General features: G+C 34.9%; 2 long non-coding RNA genes across 2 annotated transcripts in view; one reads left to right on the top strand and one right to left on the bottom strand.

Moving 5' to 3' along the window:
• The window catches only part of LOC309617564, a 203,514-nt gene that overhangs the window by 133,430 nt on the left and 46,298 nt on the right, over positions 1 to 23,786 (bottom strand). The gene's annotated exons all lie outside the window — the stretch shown is intronic.
• LOC309617582 lies at positions 15,431 to 20,460 on the top strand. The gene is made up of 2 exons (XR_014238064.1): positions 15,431 to 19,742; positions 19,791 to 20,460. It is a non-coding gene; the product is annotated as an uncharacterized lncRNA (long non-coding RNA).

Genomic DNA, 23,786 nt, shown 5'->3' on the forward strand with positions numbered 1-23,786 from the left:
GTTCCTTCGTTCCTCTATCACTGTCTTCTTCTTTTCTTGCTAATACAGAGCATCACAACCAAACAGAGATGAGATCTTAAGGCCTGCTCAGTTATTTCTGGGGCCTGCAAAGAGCCTTCACGTGCAACATGGCCTTCTAGATTTCCAGGAGTATGTTCAAGCTTTTCAAAGCATCCTATAGACATCTCATTCCCCAGATTTTCCATTTACATATTTTGGTCAACCTTTTGTTGGCTCCAACTATGTCACTGCCTTGGGCAGCTATGATATTAAAGATTTGCTTCTAACTGTTTTCAACAAATGCCCCAGCAATAGAGCTTTCCTCACTGGGTAAGGTCTGAGTCAGGTGAAATAAAGATAAGCTCTGTGAACAATGCTTTTCAAGGAAGCTGTCAGACAGGTCAAATAGTGACAGTTCTCTGGGGATGGGGCTTCTTGGAGAATGCCAAAACCATTCTGCCTCTTTTATTAGCTATTAGGTTTCTAGTTTACACAGCTACTATGGTTTTGAGGGTGTTGGTTTTCAAGGCTACCATGAAGCTTGGGAGAGGATAATAGGTATAAAGCAAGTTAAAACACCACAGAGCTTGTTGTTCATATCGAGATTCAGCCATTCTTCTTGATTAAGTGCTCCTCAGATTGTTGCAAGTCTTTGGTTAAATTCCAAATGTTTCCAAAAGTTTATTTTGACAATTTTTCACCACAGTTTTCATTGATTTAGTGGAGGAGAAGGTTTTTGGAGGTCTTTACTCTGCCATTCCAAAAGTACTTTACATTATTCATCTTAAAAGTATTATTTCATGTTTATTTATGTTTTAATACATGTTCTTTGCAATATAGAAGGATAATGAAATTCATATCTGATACTATGCATTTATCATTTCATACTGCATACAAACATGCTCACTGAGTTCATTATCCATTTTAAAAGTAGTTAGTTTTTAAAGGCTTTATGTTTTACACATACCCTTAGTGGATTGTTATATAGGTTGTACTTTTTTTCCATTTAAAATAACATGTCATTTGTCAATTATATTTAGCTCAATTAAGCTAGAAAAATAAAAATTAAATAAAATAATGCAATGTAGTCTCCAATTATCCAAAAATTTATTATTCAATATGCTTTGAGAAATGAAACACGGAAGTGAAGTTGTTATAAGAATAAAAAGTTGGGGCACCTCCCCATCCATGTTGGTGATGGGGAGAAAGTCCATGAATGGTAGCAGGTAGTCAGGGAAAACTTTCTAGAAGAGATGGTTTGCAAACTATTTTGCAGTATGAGTAGAAGTTAGTTAAGTAAGACCTGAAGTGGAATAGTGGGGCCTCTGAGAATCAGATGTTCCTGGCAGAGCAAAGAGTATGAAGAATTAAAAGAGTGTAGTCTATTTGTGGTACTAAATGTTGTTTCTGAATTGCTATAGTAGAAATGGTGGTAGTGAGGTGTGGTTTAAGTTGCCATATATGTATAGTTAAAACTATTAGAGGGCTTCCCTGGTGGCGCAGTGGTTGAGAATCTGCCTGCCAATGCAGGGGACACGGGTTCGAGCCCTGGTCTGGGAAGATCCCACATGCCACGGAGCAACTGGGCCCGTGAGCCACAATTACTGAGCCTGCGCGTCTGGAGCCTGTGCTCCGCAACAAGAGAGGCCGCGATGGTGAGAGGCCCGCGCACCGCGATGAAGAGTGGTCCCCACTTGCCGCAACTAGAGAAAGCCCTCGCACAGAAACGAAGACTCAACACAGTCATAAATAAATAAATAAATAAATAAAAGAACGTGAATTTCTTTAAAAAAAAAAAACAAAACTATTAGAGTAGATGATATTATCCAGATAAAAATTGAAAACCTGAACATTCCACTAACAAATTTTTTGTAGTGAGACAATGCGATCTAGTTTACAGTTTTATATTTGCAAGTTGAAATATTCATTAGTAATTACTGAAAAGTTTGGAGCAGTAACAAACCTATACCACTCAGCACTGACTTCTGAGAAGAGCTGCAAATGTTGCTACAAGTTTGTGGCAGTGCTTTTTTACAAGAGCAGTAATTATTTCATATCTTTTAACTGTGTACCTAAAAGTACCATATAGACAATAACCCATTAATCCTTACCATTCTGCTCAGAAAATAAGTCCAAATATAAGAAAATCTTAGCTTATTTCTTAGTTTTTAAAAATCTGTCAGAATATATATGAAATCCTATTACATAGTTATTACATAATGTTCATATGATAGCTACCTTAATTCCTTATTTTCCCCTTCATAGTTTTGCCTACTTGTCTATAGAAAGAACACTTTTAGCTACCCATCACAATTTTTATCTATGTTTTCTGTATTCCTTCATTATTTCTAAAATGCATACACACATGTGCACACACATGCACATGCACACACTCTACCCACCCACCCCAAGAACATCTATTCCTTCAAGGTAAACCATGTAAAGAGAAATAGGAGAAACACCTGATTCATGTTGGTAACCATTTTATAAATTAGAATTTTTTTTTTTTTTTTTTTTTGCTGGTTAACATAATCATGAAAAAAGGTTATGAACTATAGAGAGTTATGCTGAAGGAAAATGTCCTTCTCCAGGCCTGTTCTTTGCTATAGTATATGTGACTAACCACCACCATAGTTGCAGTGGCTTGCCCTTTTTTCCCCATCCAAAACATTCAATATACTGCTGATTTGGCAGGGTAGAAGTGAATACTAGTGACAATAATAGTATTTCTATCAGTGGCCACTTCTGTATTTTGAATATGAAATAGTTCATAACTGTTGGGGAATAAAAAAATATAACAGTTGTGGCTGCAAAAGCAGTCAACTTGCCATCTTCCTGAACTTGATGAGAATCTATTTGAACAATCCTACCTTGTATGTCAAGTATGAACCAGCTGAAAATGTAATTTACAATAACATTTTCCTTTCTATTCCTATGATAAACTGCATGTGTTCTATTATTATATTAAATTCAATGCTATTCTTCCTGCTTCTTGCTTTCATCCTCTACTCTTAAAGTGGCAAAGTATAAAATACTATAATAGTACACCTGAGGAAATTTAGTAATAAGGCACATACAGGCTTAACCTACACTAAATGGTTTTAATAAATTACTTTTGTCTGTATCTAACAAGTCTGATCTAGACATTGTTACCTCAAGTTTCTTTCAACTCAGAACATCCTAGAGCTGAAGATCAACTCCAATTTGTCTTTTGTCCCATGTCTGTAAATTAGTTGACTCCATATTTTTTCATGGTTTGAGGGAATGCTCAGGAACACTGCAGTACTAGTGAATCTAGAAATGTATCTTAGAGTTAAGGGAGAAAAGCATTACAATTCAACTCAACAAGTACTTACTGAATATAATGTTCAAAACTGTGCTAAGTATAAATATAGTTATTCATAAAGCAACAGCTATGTTTAAATGTGTGTTATGTGTCATTAGTTTTATATCTCATTAAATCCTCACAACAACCCAATGAGATATATATTCATCCCCAATTAGCTGGTAAATAAAATGAAATTACAAAACTATTAAGTGGTGCTCATAAATTTGAACCCAGAGCTAACCAACTCTAAAGCCTGCATCTTCAAACAGTATATTAAAATTTTTTCCTGATGTTGTGTTCACTGGCTTTACAATCTATTTGTGATATCAGGTGTATTCAGGTTTAAACTTTCAAATTATAATTTTTAAAAGGCACTATACTTACATGATTCAAAAGTCAATACTGGGCCTAGAAGAATTGACAATCTGGTAATAATAAGCATACCTAGTATGTAGATCTTGATTTCAACCATTAAAAGAAACTAGGACTCCTTGGAGAAATGGCTTATTGAAGGATTGAGAGAAGGAATGTACAAGATAAATCTGGAACATCTTGTTAGACCAGAAAGAAAGAAAATGATAAAAAAAATTCTGGAGACATTCAAAGAGACACAAGAGCCAGGTTGAAAACGTTTCCACAGGCTAAATTTGGGACAGTATAAGCATTGAAATAATGTAAAATCCACAAACCATACTGATATAAATTTATTTTTAAATGGGAGGGAAGGAAAAGTTTTTCGTTAGGGTAGAACATCAACTAATAAATGTAGAAGGAATAATAGAGTTAGAATATCACTACTATTTGACCATATGGTCTTATGTTTTAGATAGTTCTTTTTTTTTAATTGAAGTATAGTTGATTTATAATGTTTCAGGTGTACAGCAAAGTGATTCAGTTATACGTATATATGTATCTATTCTTTTTCAGATTCTTTTCAATTATAGGTTATTACAAGATATTGAATATAGTTCCCTGTGCTATACAGTAGTCCTTGTTGTTTATCTTTTTTATATATAGTAGTGTGTATCTGTTAACCCCAAATTCCTAATTCATCGCTCTCCTCCCCTTCCCCTTTGGTAGCCATAAGTTTGCTTTCTGTTTCTGTGAGTCTATTTCTGTTTCTCCAAAGGCATACCAATGGCCAATAGGCACATGAAAAGGTGCTCAACATTGCTAATAATTAGAGAAATGCAAATCAAACCTACCATGAGCTATCACCTCACACTGGTCAGAATGGCCATCATCAAAAAGTCTACAAATAACAAATGCTGGAGAGGATGTGGAGAAAACAGAACCCTCCTACATAGTTGGTGGGAATGTAAATTGGTGCAGCCACTATGGAAAACAGTATGGAGGTTCCTTAAATAACTAAAAATAGAGTTGCCATATGATCCAGCAATTACACTCCTGGGCATATATCTGGAAAAGATGAAAACTAATTTGAAAATGCACCCAATGCTTATAGCAGCACAATTTACAATAGCCAAGACATGGAAGCAACCTAAATGTCCATCAACAGATGCATGGGTAAAGAAGATGTGGCATACATACATATATATATATATATATATATATATATATATATAAATATTACTCAGCCATAAAAAAGAATGAAATAATGCCATCTGCAGTAACATGGATGGACCTAGAGATCATAATACTAAATGAAGTAAGTCAGACAGAAAAAGACAAATATCATATCACTTATACGTGGAATCTTAAAAAATAATACAAATCAACTTATTTACAAAGCAGAATATCACTATTTGACAAATAGCAAAGTAATAATAGATTTAGGCAAATATCATCAATATATGTTACAACTAGTGGGTGAAAGTTTTATGAGGAATAGGATGCCTCTATGGTCTCAAATTACCTCCCCACAAAATTCTTAATAATTACAAGGGAGAAAAAATTAACTTTACAATGGAGAAACCTGCCAACTATAACCTAAACAAAATGATCAAAGTTAACATCAACAATAATGGGACAAAAAGACATCAAATGTCTCCAAATATGATACATTGAGAAAGACACATCGCTTATGTGATATCTTTGCCAAAACTTCATAACCTGGATCTAATCATGAGGAAATATCAGACAAACCCAAATTGAAGTATATCCTTCAAAATATCTACCCTGTACTCCTTAAAAAATGTCAAACTCATGAAAAACAGACTGACAGAGAAATCACTCCAGATTAAAGGAGACTAAGACATATGACAATAAATGCAATGTGTGATCCTGGATTGGATCTTGATCTGAAAAAATTTATTTTATTTTCTATGAAGGCTACCACAAAGTAAAATAGGTATATTATGAATCAAGTTTATAGATTAAATAATAGTATTGTATAATGTTAATTCCTCCTGTGATTATGTACCAGAATATTCTTAGAAAATACGTACTGAAGTATTTTGGAGTAAAGAAGCATTATGTCTGCAACTTATTCTCAATTGGTTCAGAAGAAAATACATGCACATAATTCATATATATATTCAGAGAAAGGGTGGAGAGGAGATGATAGAAAGCAAATATGGTAATATGTTAACATTTTGGGTACCTGGGTGAATAGTATATGGTAAAATTATTTACAGGGCTTCCCTGGTGGTTCAGTGGTTAAGAATCTGCCTGCCAATGCAGGGGACATGGATTTGAGCCCTGGTCCGGGAAGAGCCCACATGCCGCGGAGCAACTAAGCCTGTGTGCCACAACTACTGAGCCTGCGCTCTAGAGCCCACAAGCCACAACTACTGAGCCCGCATGCCACAACTACTGAAGTCTGTGTGCCTAGAGCCCATGTTCCACAACAAGAGAAGCCACCACAATGAGATGCCCGTGCACTGCAACGAAGAGTAGCCCCCGCTCTCCGCAACTAGAGAAAGCCTGCACACAGCAATGAAGACCCAATGCAGCCAAAAATAAATAAATAAATAAATAAATAAAATAAAATTATTTACAAATGAAAATTTATCAGTAAAGTGTACTACAAAGCCCCACAATAAACTCACACTTTATAAGGAGAGAGGCAAACAGGGCAACTGAAACATAAGGTAATGTTCATAAAAATGTACTCTAATTAGCTATTCTTTAAATTTCTTTGATATATAAGAAATTGTAACATTTGTAGTGTGATGATTGTTTAAAAATAGTTCTTATGTGTTAGAGATATATAGTGAAATACTTGTGGATATTTATAGATTCAATAATATGCCTGAGATTCACTTTAAAATAACCTTGTGAAGGGGTATGGGATTTTGCAAACTTTGGGGGTTTTGTCCATCTCATAGATGAGAAATTGTGTTCAGTACAGTTTTCACTTGCATTTGTCTTGTTCTGGGCAGTATAACTGTTATTTCTGCTACCTCGCATGTCAGAGGATGAGGAATCTTTCCTGATTTATAAGTTTCCACTTATGCCTTTGACTCAGTTTCCTCCTATTGCATTTGAACTTACTTCCTCAATTATTCACTATTTCTCCAGTATCTTTAATATTCCCCTCACTGTTTCCTTTCTTTTTAAGTTCAAATATTTATCTTTTCTTTATTTTTTGGCTAGATATTACATATAAACAATATGGTATAAAAGGCAGAACATGAACAGTAAGTCTCTCTCATATGCTGAAACTGAAATCAACACCCCCAGGGTGAACCACCATTCTCAGTTTCTTATGTATTTCTTCAATCACACTCTATACATAAGGAAGCATATATTTATGTATTCAGTTTTATAGATACATTCAAATGGCAGCATACTGTTAGGCTAAGGTAAAGCTAGCTGCCACAATAACTAAACCCTGAAATCTCAGTGGTTTAACGCAAAAGGTTAGTTCACACAGACAGTCCAATGTTCAGTGGGCAGGCTTCCATGTGTGCTTCAGGAGCCCAAGTTTTGCCACAGCTCAGGGCTTTAGAGTCTTCACGTCAACAACAAATAGGGGAAAATGAAAGAGAAGAGAAGACATAACTGCTTCTCAACCATCTTGCCTAGAAGTCACCAGATCACTCTGAACATATTCTACTGGATATGAATCACGTGGTCCTTTTAGATGTAGAGAGGCTGGGAAATTTAGTCCCTGGCTTGGCACTTAGTCAACTTTACTCTGTGGAAGGGTAGCATAAATCTTTGGGGAGTAGCTGTTTCTTAAACATACATTCTTCAACCTGTTTTACTCCACAGGGTGTGTGTGTGTGTTTGCTTAATTTATCTTAGAGATGTTTTCAATAGTTCATATATGGTTGACCTATGTAAAAACTTGAATAGCTGCATAGTACAAGCATTTCTGCCTGAACTAGGAAGTTGCATTTTCCATCTAAGCTGAATGACTGTAATAAATACAGGTATTTCTGCTACGACAGTTCTGAAACACCCAAGTTTCTGCAAAATCAGGGTGCTGAGAAAAATATTGGTGGGGAATTACCCTGAAGAACAGGAGTTTGCAGACTTGAAGACTAAGCCAGCTTCCTCTCTCCTAGCCCTTTTGGCATTGGCAATCAGTTTTGCAGCTTATCGTGGCAGATTTCATCCCATCTTACAGCCTACAGAAGTGGATATTATCTCCCCTTCCCACCATCCTGCCCCTTCCTCCCCACAAACATCCCTCCTTCTTGCTCTTGGCAGAGGGCTTAACAGAGCATGAAGGCTTTCCCCTAGGCCCTCATGTACACAGCTTGTACACAGCTGGTTGGAAGGGTAGAAGAATTAAAACAAAAACAAAACAAACAGTTAAAGCTGTCTACCAATGACTGATGGGATTCAGTGTGAATCTACACCTATATTTGAGAATAACTCTTAAGCACTATATTCCACTGTTACCCAGAATTTATACACAGGACTCCTCTAACTTGATACCGCATCCTTTATTGACTACTTATTTCCCTACTTCTCTACCAGTGTCCCTAGGGATCACCTCCGAAATAAAGTCTTCAAATCCTTTTATTCTAATTCTTGTCTCAGGGTCTTTTCTGAGCAACCCAAACTAAGACATTCCTTTTCCCAGCTTCCAGCCTGTAGGCTCTTCAACAGTCAGGGCTGGTTGGGGGCTACCAGGCAACGTTCAAGCCGCAGTCATTATTAATGGGCGAGATAGCGTTTATAAAAAAGCACTTGAAACCACTGCTACTTGGCGCAAAGCATTAACATGCTAATGAAAATCACATTAGAATCACCATGACTTCTGTTATAATGACAACACTTCCCTACTTATGAGGAATTATGCATAGAATTATATCAGAGTTTCTTTAAATAGTCCTCTCCTGGTGGACATTTATCTTGTTTGCACTCTTTTTGGTATTTATAGACAATGATGCAGGACTCCTCTTGTAGTTTTAATTCAAAGTTCTCATTTGTTCAGAATTTTAGGAGTCCCTATATTTCCTTTTTCATCACCTGTCTGTATACATTCTTATCAGACTGTTGGTATTTCTATTATCGATTTGTAAGAGCTCCTTATATATCAAGGTTATCTTTTATCAGCAACATAGAATTGTTAATTCATTTCCCCAGTTTTTAGTTGGCCTTTTTACTCTGCTTCTGGTGTTTTTTTTAACGTGGAATTTTTTTCTTTTATTTTTGTTTAGTCAAATTAATTAATCTTTTCCATTATGACTTTTGAGGTTTGTGTCCTACTTAGAAAGAACTTCAAGCATCTGTGATTAAAAAAAATAATTCTTCCAGGGTTTTTGCTAATACTTTTATGTTTTTATTTTTCAATATTAAATCTGAAATTTTTGTTGTAAGGTACGAGGCAAAAAGTCAACATTTTATGTGTATACAAATGGCTAACCAGTTGTCACATCATCATTTATTATTGAATAATCTACTCTTCTCAAACTAAGTCAAAACATTACCTTTATTATATGCTAAATTTCCACACGTATTTGAGTCTATTTCTGTACTTTCTATGCAATCAATTAATTTGCTTGTCTACTCATAGATTCTTACCACACTATTTAAATCAACAGATCTTTATATTATTTAAGAGTAAAGTGAAATAAAATTGTGGTTTTCAAAACTTTTTTTTTTAGGAGTGGACAAAAGAGATGTTTTTTTTTCCCCACATCTTTATTGGAGTATAATTGCTTTACAATGTTGTGTTAGTTTCTGCTGTACAGCAAAGTGAATCAGCCATATGTATACATATATCCCCATATCCCCACCCACCCTATCCCATCTCTCTAGGTCATCACAAAACATCGAGTTGATCTCCCTATGCTATGCAGCAGCTTCCCACTAGCCATCCATTTTACATTTGGTAGTGCATATATGTCAGTGCTAAAACCCAATAAAGCAAAAATAATCTGGAGTTGCCCTGGTTTAAACAGAGTAGAGATTCAGACTCCTCCCATTCAAACTCCTGCCCTTTCTTAATATTGGCATCTAAGGAACCTCTTACAGGTTCATGGAAGAAGCTGGAAGTTCCAGCAAAAGGCAACACAAAGAGTAAATACAGCTAAGTAAAAACTCTGCAAGTTGAACTCTCTGTTACCCAGCAAGCTACCATACAACAATTGCTCACAACTGTCTTATGTTAGTAATATACAAACATATGAATTCTATTTATGTAAGTGAATTCTGCTTCTATGATTAAATTTAAGGCATGTTGTTTAGAAGTGTGAATTGTTCTAAAGTCAAGATTTATCTCTAAGTTATGTGGGGCTATTTTTTTCTCACCTAGTTGGATTAGGGACTTTTGAATTTTGTTTATAACAAAAAATATGTAAACACCCCAAAACTAAAAAATAAGTATCCTAATTCTATGATGTTAGAAGAGCTGCTTTCCTAGAGCAACACTATTTACTCAGTCAAGAAGAAAAAACGGGCAGTTTTCAACTCACCTGAACTTATGTAACGTTTGTAACTCACCTCTACATGACATATTATACTGCATATGTTTTAATTATACCAAAATCAGAACTGATCATTTATTTCCCTCAAAAATATTTTTAATATATTTAAGAGTAAAGTGGAATAAAATTGTGGTTTTCAAAATTGGTTTTTCAGAGGTAGACAAAAGAAATCTTTTTTGGAAACCAAATAAAGCAAAATAATCTTCTCAACTTCCCCATTTCCATTTAACAACTATTAAATCGCCAGACTGATATATAGCTTTAAACTCAAATTAGTAGTCTCTATTTATACTTGTGGCTTATGACCAAACTGTAATATCTGGTCTTCCTGTCTGATGGCCTTTGAACTAAAACATCAACTCTGCAGATTTTGGACTCGCCAGCCTCCATAATCATGATAGATAGATAGGTGATCTAGACCTCCTTCCCTTCCACTTTCTTCTCTTCCCTTGCCTTCCCTTTGTCTTCCTTCCTTCCTTCCTCCCTCCCTCCCTTTCTCTCCCTCTCCCTCCCTCCCTCCTTTCTTTCTCTCTCCCCCTCCATCCCTTCCTCTCTCTCTATCTCTCGATCCTATTAGTTCTGTTTCTCTGGAGAACCCTAATACACTATGTCTATTCCAACTCTGTAGTCCCATTTCACCAGCTCATTTCTTATTAAACCTCAACAGATTCTCCACCCCACTGAATCAAATCTATTTGTCACCTTCTACATAATTTGCACAATTCCATTTAAATGCTTTTACGAAATTACTAATATTTATCTATAACACCTATATTTGCTTCTCACATATTTCTCTCCAGCTATTCTGTTAAGCACTTCAAGGACAGAAGTCTCTGTTTACTTTACTTCTTTCTACAGAGATAATAACAAGAACTAATAATGTAAAATATATAGTATATATACATACCTTAAAACATAAATATATGCATATATATAAAGTTTACCTCAAAGTCTGGTACATAGTTTTAATTTGTTTTTGTTTTTACTTAGAAGAATCACACTTTGGTTTAAAATTGATTATCATTTAAAAGAATTCTTCCACATTCATTTCACTCAGTGGGGACACAGAACAAAATTATAGACAAACTTTAGGCTACATAACTTAGAAGTACAACTGACAGAATGTTTTAATGTTGGGATGAAGTGCATACTTTATATTTTTCAAACTCAGTTATATTGCTTGCTAAAAGTAAATAGTACCTCCAGGACACCATCTGGTAAAAATCTCTCTGTGGATTAACCGAGAAAAGGAAATGAATGAATTTTTATATACTGCATATTTGTGGTTGCGAAACTGCAGTAAAAATATGTTTTCAATGCACTGGTATAAGTGAGACTTCAGAGTTCAGCTACCTCACCTGATTTGTTCCAAAAGGCTTGGAATATTTAAGGCCAAAGCTCATCAATAGGGAAAAGGAGGGGTGTTTTCTAGCACTCCTATGACTTGGTAGAAAAAAATAATTATCCAGGAAATTGAAGTCCATGAGCTGGAAAATATGAATTTGGTCTTTTAGAAATCATTCATTATAAAAGTAACATGCAGCTCCTTAATGATAGGACATAACATGTCAGAGAAGTCTGAGGCCATCTAAGACAATTGGATGAGACCCAACATTGTTATCGTGAGCAGTCCTGCCAATGCAAACTGAATTAGTTTTTACTTTTTTTTTTTTTTTAAATAATGTGTTGTCCAAGCCTTGATCTAGTCCAATGACTAGAGCAATGGAACTTCCCCTCACCTCTCTAGGGAATCCATTCCAGAGACTAATAGATTTCACTGTCAGGAAACATATCCCCGATTCAGTCTTAAATTTCCGTTACTTAATTTCATCCCATTACTTGACTATAAACCCCTTATTCTACCTTTCAAACTGACTTGGTTTCCATGATGTTTACATCTTTCAAATATTTGTGAAATGTTATCAAAATTGGACTCAGAGATAGACAGATCTTGTATGTTTTGTTATTTTAATCTTCTCCGACAAGTTAAAGTCTGAAGCCCATTGTATATTTATTTTCCAGTTTGAACACTACTCAATTTATTTATTTGAGGTATTTATGCCCTAACCTGGTATTCTCGTTGTGATCTCAGCAGTACCATTTAAATAACTTTTATCTTCCAGCCATACAATGTGAAGCTTTTGCATATACAGACTAAAATCTCATTGACTGATTTTACTGTCGTATTACATTACTAGATCATATATAATTTGCTACCCACTATCATCTCAAAGTCTCTTGGTATTACTGCTTTCCAAGTACTGTATATCCTGCCAATTGAATGGCTGTGTTTCTGATTATTTTTCCCCAGATGTATTAGCTACATTTTTCCAGGTTGAATCACATTTCATTTCCTGCCCATATTTCTAACCACTTTAGGTCCCTTTTATCTGCCCTCACTGGTTTTTTCAACACTATCCAATTTAGCATCATCTGTAAATTTAATTAACATGATATGTATCCTCTCTTATAAATCATTAATAAAGTTCTTCTATGCTTTATTTTTTTAGATTCTAAGGCTGTTCAATGTTTATAGTCTTGCTGCATTCTTAAGAACATACCACTTTTTTACCACTTAATATTTGTTTCATTATTTTAGGAGTGGCTGATGGTGGACAAAAACAGAATCATGCTCAGGGTCACTGGTTTTATTTTTTTAATATTAGCACTAAATTACTATTATGATTGTTTCTCAGCAGAATAACAATGCTTTTACTGACAATTTTCTATCCTCCTGCAATTGCTATGTTTTTAATAAATGCAGTCTAATGGCATGGAAGCCTCACTCTGCTTTTCTCACATCCATGATGTAAACTTACAAGGATATCTTATTCCAAATTCTGTTGTTGTGTAATGAGTTGCTTAAATTTTAGATACCAATTTACCATGATAATGTTGTTATATTATATGAATAAAGATTAATAGAATGCTTCTATTTTAAGTATTTTGGAATTGATAAGTTGAACCAAGATCAATATGGTTCATGTGAATTGAACAAAACTATTGTTCCTCCTTACATTTATAACTGTAATTTCTTTTATTTTTTTAATTAAAATAATTATTTTGGCTGCATTGGGTCTTCGTTGCTGCGAGCGGGGGCTACGTCGTTGCGGTGTGCAGGCTTCTGATTGCAGTGGCTTCTCTTGTTGAGGAGCATGGGCTCTAGGCGTGTGGGCTTCAGTAGTTGCAGCACGCGGGCTCAGCAGTTGCGGCACACGGGCCCTAGAGTGCGCAGGCTTCAGTAGTTGTGGCGTGCGGACTCTAGGGCACAGGCTCAGTAGTTGTGTCGCATGGGCTTAGTTGCTCCGCAGCATGTGGGATCTTCCCGGACCAGGGGTTGAACCCGTGTCCCCTGCATTGGCAGGCGGATTCTTAACCACTGTGCCACCAGGGAAGTTCTGTAATTTCTTTTTAATTTATTGATTATTTAAAATTCTTTTTGCTGTATTAAAACATATTTTTAATTTTATTTTTATGAGGAAATATGTCAGACTTCTCTAAGTGTGTTTTGAAAACATAATATTAAAAACAACATCTGTGTACCTACCACCCAGATTAAAAAATGCCATCCCCAGTAACCTTAGCAGCTATCTATATACATCTTTCCAATTGCACACCTCTTTCTCTCTCTTAGGGGCAATTGCTTTTATGAATTTTATGAAAATATTTATGTTTTTTGTTTATACAGTTATCTAAGTATCCTTATAGCTAAGATGTATTTTTTTCAAGAATTAACTATCTCAGGCATTTTAGTTATCCATTTCCATCTTATACTAATTTATTCTCTTTTCTAAATATTGCATTTTCCCTGCATGAATAATGAATATCTTGTGATATGTCCACAATAATCTTGGAAGAAAGCAATCATTTTTTTCTTTAATTATCCCTTTACCTAAATCCTTAGGGTTAGCTTTACATACAACTTTTTTTCTTCTCCTTGTTCTTCTTCTTCAATGCATTCCCCTTCACTTACGTATTTTTGGACCATTTTTTGGTGTTGCCTCTTTCTCAATTATGGGTGTATACACATTCTTAAATTACTTATTATGGTCTAATTATGGCATATAGGTCCAATTTCACCTGCTTAAGTCAATAAGAGGATCTCTCAACCTGCTTTTCAGCCAAGTCTTATATGTCAATACATTTGTTAAGAGATTAGTAAATGTATGCAGGTACCTAAAAATAAGAACTATATTTATTCTCTAACAAACGTAAACTTCTACTCTTTCTTACTTATCAAAATTTTCCTTGCATAGTTTTTGGTTCCATTTTAATTTCCACTTCTCATCTCTATATCTATGTAACAACTTTAACATATTTTCATCTTTTAAACCAAAACTTAACTCAAATTTCATCCTTAAATTATATAGGTATTACACAATAAAAAGCTGATGAGTCTAGGTTTTTTTCATATTTTTCCAATTATCTTGTTATTGCTTTTTAAAAAATTGCACATGTTCAATTATTTAGAGAATATGTTAATCTTCATCTGGTTTACAACAGAAAAAATGAAAACAATCAAAATGTCTAATAATTAGGGCTCTTGCTAAACAAAATATATAATTTTGTTATAATCCTACATTGGAGTACTAGGAACCTAATTAAAATTAGTGATTGCCAATCTTACCCTTTGTTAATGAGAGTCTCTTTATGCAGTATATCTGTGATATGAGTCAACTACCTAGGGGTGGCCCACAACAGTTGAGTAACAAATACAGGGCTACAAAAGCCAAGTCATCACATCTTGCTCCCACAGAGGGGTTGTCCCATAAGAGGATAATTTTGGGGTACCATTCATTCTCCAGAGCTCCCCATGGGGTCAAAATGAAGCTAGACTTCTGAAACCACATCTTTGTCTAGCTTCTTCTTCTGTCCATTCCTGCTTTCCTTATTTTCTTTTGAAGAGTATCCTCTTACTAAATCACTGCACAAGAATCTCTTTCTTGAGCTCTGCTTCTAGGGGACCCAACCTAAGAGAATTGGTGACATAAGTGGCCCTACAAAGCATACTCTAAGGATGAGACTCTAGAGCTGATTCACTCACTGACTGGCTGTCTGTCAATAAGGACAAAACTAGTGATCAGTGATTCCTGGTACGTTGTGCAGGGCAACTGTTAAGACTTTCACCTGGGTACACTGAGATGGAATGCATGTAGCAAATAATTCACTTCTTATACAATATCTCCAGATTTTGTACAATATCAGATAAGATTTCAGGGATAGAGTCATGAAGATATAGAAGGATGTCAAGAAACTATGTGACTATGTTATTAGACAGAACATTTCATTGAGTCTAGTGATGGCATCAAGCACAGAATACTATGAAATTAGGGAAAAGGACTCCCATCCTGGCATAATCCTTTAATTAAAATGGAAAAGTAACTTGGAGATTGGTAGAAGACCAGAAGAAAGCAAGATAGTCATATTGTTGACAGACAGTTGTGCCATAGGAGATTATTTTTAGCAGAGAATAGAGGAATGATGAATTATAAGCAACAAAAAACAACCTGAACAATACTGAGTAACCAATGTCCCAGACATATGGATATATAATGAAGAAGACAAAGAGTTTCCACTCTAGAGTGTATTCAGGGGTAGTCAAATTCTTGGTGTAGCTCCAAATAGAAGCCAGTACTGGAATAATTCCGAGAAAAGCCTGAGGACCTAAGGTAATTTTTTCTCATAGGACCAGTTCCACCAGGCACAATGGAAGGGATGAGGAGGAGCAAAAGCAGTGAAAGATCATAAGACTACGCACAGAGCATTACATGAATGACAGTTTAAGGTAAAAGAAAGGAGTTTACAGGGGATAGTATTTGGGCTCGTGAACAATGAAGATATAAATATGGAGCATGGTGAATTAAGGAACGTTAGGGAAACAAAAAATGGCTGGTACCATAGAAGATACTTCGGATATAATATCTCATAACAACATTTTGTGGTAGATCAGAAAAGACCAAGAAGCTAAATAATTTTCTCAAGGTTAAATAGCTATTAAAGAGAGGAGTAATGATTTTTACTTAGTTCTGCTTAAATCTAAACTCTATACTTTTATAATTATGCCCACCAGATGCTCTAGGTTACAGATGCAAATTTAGTAGGACTTGTTTAAGTTGAGGATTCAGTTAAGTGTAGAGGGCTTGACCAGCAGACAAAGATCTTTGCACAGATTCTGTTGGTGCTGCCAAAAATTCCTAGTCCAGATATACTGGGAAAAGAGTGGTTCATTTCCTAGACTTCTGTCTTGGTAGAAATCATAAGAGCACCTAAAGGGTAGAAGAACTTTCTCAATGGAGCTGGCTGTGGCATAGATTGATGGCTTGGAACATTAATCCCAGAGAAGTCAAAAGTCATTAGTTCCCATGAAAGACCCTCTTTTACCTTGTGATGGCATCAATCTAATTCTGAAGCTTGAGGAAATATGCGTTTTGACTTTAGTTAATTAAAAAACTGAAAAATTAACTTTTGCTTTGTAGGTTATCTAGACTAGTTTGCGTTCTCTGTTTTGATGTTTCATTCGTACATCCATTAGAAATTGGCAAGGGCTTCAGAAGAGCAGATACAAACTAAACCAGTTATTCGGCATCTAGCATCTTTGGGGGGAAAATTGAGATTATTGGTGGAAATGAGGTTATGTTTATTGGAATAATCCCTCTTGTATATAAAGAACCATTATATATAAATATTATTGTACATAGATTATATACACAGAAAAAACCCCACTAAAAATACAACTGATTACAGTACCATTTAGAGCAAATAATTTCTTCTTAATACCACTACCTTCATTAAGAACAAAATAGAGCTGAGAAAAGTACTCTCGATAGACCAGATATGGTCAATGGCAAAGGGCAAAAATCAGAACACTGTTTCACTGTATTAATTTTTAAAGTTCAATTAAAGGTAACATCTACAACCTTTCTTCTGTTGTATTTGCCAAATATTTTAAAACGTTAAACACAAAGTGCTGATTGCAACATAAGACGAAAGTTTTTGCTGCTACACTCTGCCAGTGATAAAAGCTTTGTCCCTGGGGACTTGGCTAACATTCAGTCACATGATACAAGGTACATTACATAAAACTTCATTTTATTCCAAGGGTTTTTTCATCAAAATGACCAAATATAGCCTAATGTTAATATTATCTCTGATTTCATTACTGCCTATAAAAGCATAGGCATGAGATTCTGAAATAATAATATTAAACAAACAAAAAACCCGAAACAGTCTAAGTTTGGAGAAAAGTGTTTTAATGAGAAGTGTTACATATTCTTAACTACTCATCAATTTGCATACCTTCACAATTTAATTCTAGGAATAACAGCTTTCTATATTTGGGCAGACTCTCACGTGCAGGTAGTTCAGGGTAAGGATATGAATTCATTTTTGTTTTGGCTGCGTTGTGCATCTTGTGGGATCCTAGCTCCCTGACCAGGGGCCGAACCAGGGTCCTCAGCAGTGAGAATGTGGAGTCCTAACCACTGGACCACTGGGGAATTCCCAGGATATGGATTCTTTTCCCACATGTACTTCCTACTACTCACCTTGCCTATAACTAACTCTATCAGTTAGGACTCTTCTGGTTACAAGCGACCAAAACTATCTTGAACTGGCTTAGCAAAACTGTACAAGGAAGAAGTACAAAATGAAGGATAAAGATACAGTTGAAACTTGTAAAGGCTCTTTCTTATATCTATTTCCACAGGCCAGCTTAGTTTTCAAACATCACTGCAGTCTGCCTTTTTCCACATAAAGAGAAACATGGCTGCCTAGAGCTAGGGAGTTGTACATTTCACAGCTTCAATCATAGTGTTTTAGTCCTAAACACAAAATTATTAGGGAAGGTTCTCATTGACCTAACTAATGAGTCATGTGTCTACCCCTGGACAAATTAACTTTGCCTTGGTAGGTAAGGAACTGTGTCCAAGCTTGGGCAAATAATCCCTGAAGTACATATCTGGGACCAAAAGTCGTGTTAAACATATGAATGGGGAAAAAATTTCCAGAAGAGATATGCTGGACACACTATCCCACAGATGTTCCCTACCCTAAAAAAAACAAATTCTCTCCCATAAGTTCATATATTAAAATTTATCAATGTCCCTATGTATTTTTTCTGTTGAACTAAAAACAGTGACTATACAGAAGACAGAACTCATCTTATTTTATTTGGCATTTCTACCAACTTAAATTTCTGTGGGTAATGCTATAACATCTGGGTTTATTTATTTATATTCTACCTTGCTCCAGAAAGAATTTAAGACAGCTGGAAAAAAAATACATTATGTAACAGCAGAACATAAATTAAATGTGAAACAAAAGAGGGAAAAACAAGGGTGGAAACAATGAAACCATAAATAATGTATTCTATATTGCAGGGATACACATTCACTATAGGTAGGTTATAAAGTTTTCTGATAACTTTCCTAATAACTGGCTACGTTTTCTAGTAATTTTGTCAGTAATATAATTCATAATGTACATTAGGTAATGAACTAATTCCTTAAGAAGCATAAAACGCACACACAACAAATGTATATGTGCACTTCATACATGATCAGAAAGGGGCTTCTGCTGGAAATCCTCACTTAGCCTGACATGTTCTTGATGTCTCTTTCATTTATTAGGGACAAAGAGATAGGTAACTATGCTAGCAAGGGGGCAATGTGGGAGAGTTGCTACTTTAGAAGTGTTCTGTGATATGGCTCTGAGAAGAGGCTTGAGTAAATAGAGGATACCAACTTTGAGAATACCTGGGAGAACATTCAGACAGAAGAAACAATAAGAATAAAGCCCAGAAAATGCAGCATGTTCAGCATGTTCAAGGAAAAGCCAATGTGTCTGGAGCAGAATCAGTGAGGGGTAAAATGGCAGGGCATTGAGAGGTAGACCCAGACTATGCAGAGCACTGTACACCATGATGAAGACAGGCTGCTATTTTAAGCATGAAGGGAAACCATTAAAGGGTTTTGAGCAGAGAAGTAAGTAATATGATCTGACTTTGATTTTAAAAGGATGACTCTGGCTGCTGTGTAAAGATAGACTTTTAAGAGGTAAGAGTAAAAGCAAAGAGACAAGTTAAGAGGCTGTTAGAGACGTCTAGATAAGAGATCAAAATATTTTTACTAAGGGAGGGCACTAGAGGTGAAGAAAAATGGTCAGATTTGGGATATATTTTGGAGGTAAACCTGACAGCTTTTGCTGATAGATTGAATATACAGTGAGAGAAGACTGGCAGTTGAAGAACAGTCTCCTAAAGCTGATGGAGATAAGATTGGTTAGTACATACTTCTGCTAAAGTTATTTCTTGACAGCAAGAGATAAAAGATATTAACTGTAAAATAGGAAAATGAATATTGTGTAACTTGAAAACTCCTCCCTTAAATTTCCTTTAAGGCCTCAACTGCTCATGTACAAGAATAGAACTTTTAATCACTGCAGACAATGTTACAGGAAATTTTAAAATACACTTCTACGAGTCTTACAGAGTGCCTTTTCATGCCCTAGTGTTCCCTTTTCTTAAAAAGGCCTATACAGTCATCCCTCAGTATCCACGGGGGAAGGGGGTATGGTTCCAGGTCCCGCGTGGATACAAAAGTCCACGGATGCTCAAGTTTCATATAAAATGGCATAGTATTGCATAGTTGCAGTGTGTGGCAAATTTAAGTTTTGCTTTGTAGAGCTTTCTGGAATTTTTTTTTCGAATATTTTCTATCTGTGGTTGGTTGAATCCACTAATGCAGAACCCACAGATACAGAGGGCAGACTGTAGTGCCGTGAGATGGCTGGGTCTACCAGACCAAATCTTCAAAGTTGATGAGACTAGAGACCTTTTAAGCAGGTCACCTACATTGAATTTCACATGGATTGGTATTCCTAATAATAGGAATGATAAAAAGAGTAGAGAGGCTATGAAGTGAAGTAGTCTGGAGAGAGTTAATGAAACTCATTTTCCAAATCATCTGATGGTTAGAGTCATCTTGTAATTTAGAAATGAAACATTTGGCTTCAAAGGGAGCTAGGAAGAAAGGGGGGTAAAGGAAAACAAGTAAACTGGGTAGTTTATCTAGAAGCATCAAGGGTGTTGTCTAAAATCTCCAGTTTGATTAAGATGTTTTTCTAAGAATTTCATATCCCAGACAAACAAAAGCTCAGAGAATTTGTTTTCAGAAGACTTGCACTATAAGAAATGTTAAGGAAAGTTCTTCAGGCTGAAGGAAAATACCAGATCTACACAAAGAATGAAGAGCGTTGGAAATGAAAAATGTATGGGTAAATACAAAATATATTTTCTTTCATATCTTAATTTCTTTGAACATTGTAAAGTTGATTTATAATATGATATAAATAAAATTTAACAAAAACAAAGAATGGTGGGGGTGTAAAATTATATGTGATGTACTATATTATTTGAAGGCAGATTGTGATAACCTAAAGATTAAATTATAAACCCTAGAGTAAACACTGAAAATAATAATACAAAAGATATGGCTAATAAGCTGAAAGAGGGAAAAAATCATATATTAAAAACTATGAATTAATTCAAAAGGCAGGGAAGGTAGCAAAAACAAAACAAAACAAAACAACAGAGAAAAGACCTTTTAAGCAGGTCGTAAAAGAAAACAAATAGCAAGATGGTAGGCTTAAGCAAAGGCTTATTCAAAGTTAAATTAAATGTAAGTGGACAAAACATTCCCATTAAAAGTCAGAAACTGACAATAAAAAACACAAGGACCAATACTTACAAGGAGCACACATTAAACATAAAAATACAGATAGATTAACAGTAAAAGAATAGAAAAAAACATACCATGCAAGCATTAAGCATAAGAAAGCTAAATTGGTTATATTCAGATCAGACAAAATAGACTTCAGAACAGGGAATATTATCAGAGATAAAGAAAGACATTTCATAATAATAAAAGATCAATTCATTAAGATGACATAACAATGGTAAACATGTTTCCAACTCTTAAGAGAGCTTCAAAATACATTTCTAAATACTGACAGAAATAAAGATATAGACAAACCCACAATCATAATTAGAGATTTTAATATCCCTTTGTTAGTATTTGATAGGAAAATTAGACAACAAATGAAATAGAAAACTTGAAAAACCAAATTGACCTAATTAACTGTTATAGAAGAGTAAACCCATAAACTTCAGGATATACATTCTTTTCAAGTGCAGAAGGAACATCCAACAATTCATATGCTGTGTCTCAATGAATTTTGAGAAGTCACAAATTTTAAAAGATTGAAAATATACAGTTTGTGTTGTGACCAAAACCAAATCAAATTAGAAAGCAATCACACAAAGATATCTCAAAAAGCCCCAAGCGTTGACAATTAAAACAACATATTTCTAAATAACACATATGTCAAATAAGAAATTACAGGAAAATCATAAAATGTTTTGAAATAATAATAAAAACACAACATATGAAAAATTTAGGATGCAGCTAAAGCAGTGTTTGAAGGGCAATCCATAGCTCTAAATGCTTTAATTAGAAAAAAAAATTCAAAATCAATCACCTAAGCTTCTATCTTAAAAAGTGAAAAAAAAAGCACACAAATTTAAATCAAAGAAAGCAGAGAGGAGGAAATAATAAATATATGAGTGGACATCATTGAAACAGAAAAACATAGCAGTAAGAGAAAACCAGCGAAATGCACATACATTTAAACCTTGTAGTTCCTAGATATACATATATAAAAATCATCATCATGTAGTGATAGCCATTGTAACAGAATTCATAATTTAAGAAACCTAAAAACAACTTAAATGTCAGAAATGAAGGAACTGGTTAGATAAAGACATCTATATAACAAAATGCTATGCTTCATTTTCTTTTTTAATGTAGCAACTTTATAGGAACTATTGTGGTATGATCTGAGATGTCAAGTTAAAAAGGCAAGGTGCGTAACAATATAAAAGGAATACTATAATATGTGTAGGTGTGTACTTTTTAAAAAATGTGTGTATGAGTGTATATTTTTATATATTCACATACACATAAAACATCTTGGAAATACACACCAGAAACTGGTGATAGTGGTTGCTTCTGGAGAAGAGGCCTACGTGGTTTGGATACAAGGGTAGTATTATGTTTCACTTAGTATTGTTTTCCCCTTTAGAATTTAATACTGTGGAAACATTCCCTACTCAAAAAAAATATATATATATATTTGGCTGTGCTGAGTGGCTTATGGGATTTTAGTTCCCTGACCAGGGATCAAACCTGGGCCCTCGGCAGTGAGAGCATGGAGTCCTAACCACTGGACCGCCAGGGAATTCCCCCCAAAATATTTAAGTAAAAAAAAAAAAAGGTAGAAAATATCATGAAATAACAAATAAGAAGAAAAGCAAGAAGGATTGAAGTCAGAGGTCCTTGATAGGTTACAGTTTGGCTTTCATATATATGGAGTCTCCTTTGAGGAAGCAGGCCATTGTTTAGATAGGATAGCCAGAAAAATCAAAGAGCTTCTGTGACCTTTTTCTCTTTACCCTTACAGTTGTGTCTAAAGCAAACATGGCAACTCCTTTGCTACATTCCTAAAGGGATTAAAAAGGTACAGATGGACAAGCTAATAGGCGTCTCTATTTACTGATAAAGTTACCCAAACTCAGGCATCTTTCTTTGAGGCTGCAGATTCCATCCAAGGTGCCATGTATCCTTTGTTCTGTATCTATGATGGAGAATAAAAGGAATGGTATACTAATTGTTTCATGACCACATACACAGTGTAGTCATGAAAGCTAGCAGTCAGAACTTGTTATTGTGGTGTTTTCACTGTGTCAAGAACCCAGATAAAAGCAATTTTCAGGAAGTAAAATAAAAATATTGACCTTTCCTTGCATAAAATGTTTGAATTCTCCAGAATTTAAAATTAAAGTTACCCTCTGTATTCAGAACTACAATAGTGTGACTCTATTTATAGCTCTCTAAACAGCCAGGTTCTATTTTATCTTCTAGAATAATTTCACATCTCTGATTTTGTTACCTTCTTCTGAAACAACTCTTTTAAACTGAAGTATAGTTGAGGTACAATATTATATGTTACAAGTGTACAATACAGTGATTCACAATTTTTAAAGGTTATACTCCATTTATAGTTATTATAAAATATTGGCTATATTCCCTGTGCTGTACAATATATCCTTGTACCTTATTTTATACATAATAGTTTGTACCTCTTAGTCTCCTACCCCTATATTGCCCCTCCCCCTTCCCTCTCCCCACTGGTAACCACTAGTTTGTTCTCTGTATCTGTGAGTATGGTTTTTTTTGTTATGTTCACTAGTTTGTTGCATTTTTTAGATTCTACATATAAGTGATATCATACAGCATTTATCTTTCTTTGTGTGATTTATTTCACTTAGCATAATGCCCTCCAAGTCCACCCATGTTGTTGCACAATGAAAAAAATTTCATTCTTTTTTTTATGGCTGAGTAGTAGTCCACGGTATATATATATCTCATCCTCTCTACCATATTCATCTATTGATGGACACTTAGGTTGCCTCCTTATCTTGGCAATTGCAAATAATGCATTGGGATGCATGTATCTTTTCAAAAGAGCATTTTTGTCTTCTTCAGATATATACC

This window comes from Balaenoptera borealis (genome assembly GCF_965194805.1).
Source record: "Balaenoptera borealis genome assembly, chromosome: 19".
In the NCBI taxonomy this organism is placed as follows: domain Eukaryota; kingdom Metazoa; phylum Chordata; class Mammalia; order Artiodactyla; family Balaenopteridae; genus Balaenoptera; species Balaenoptera borealis.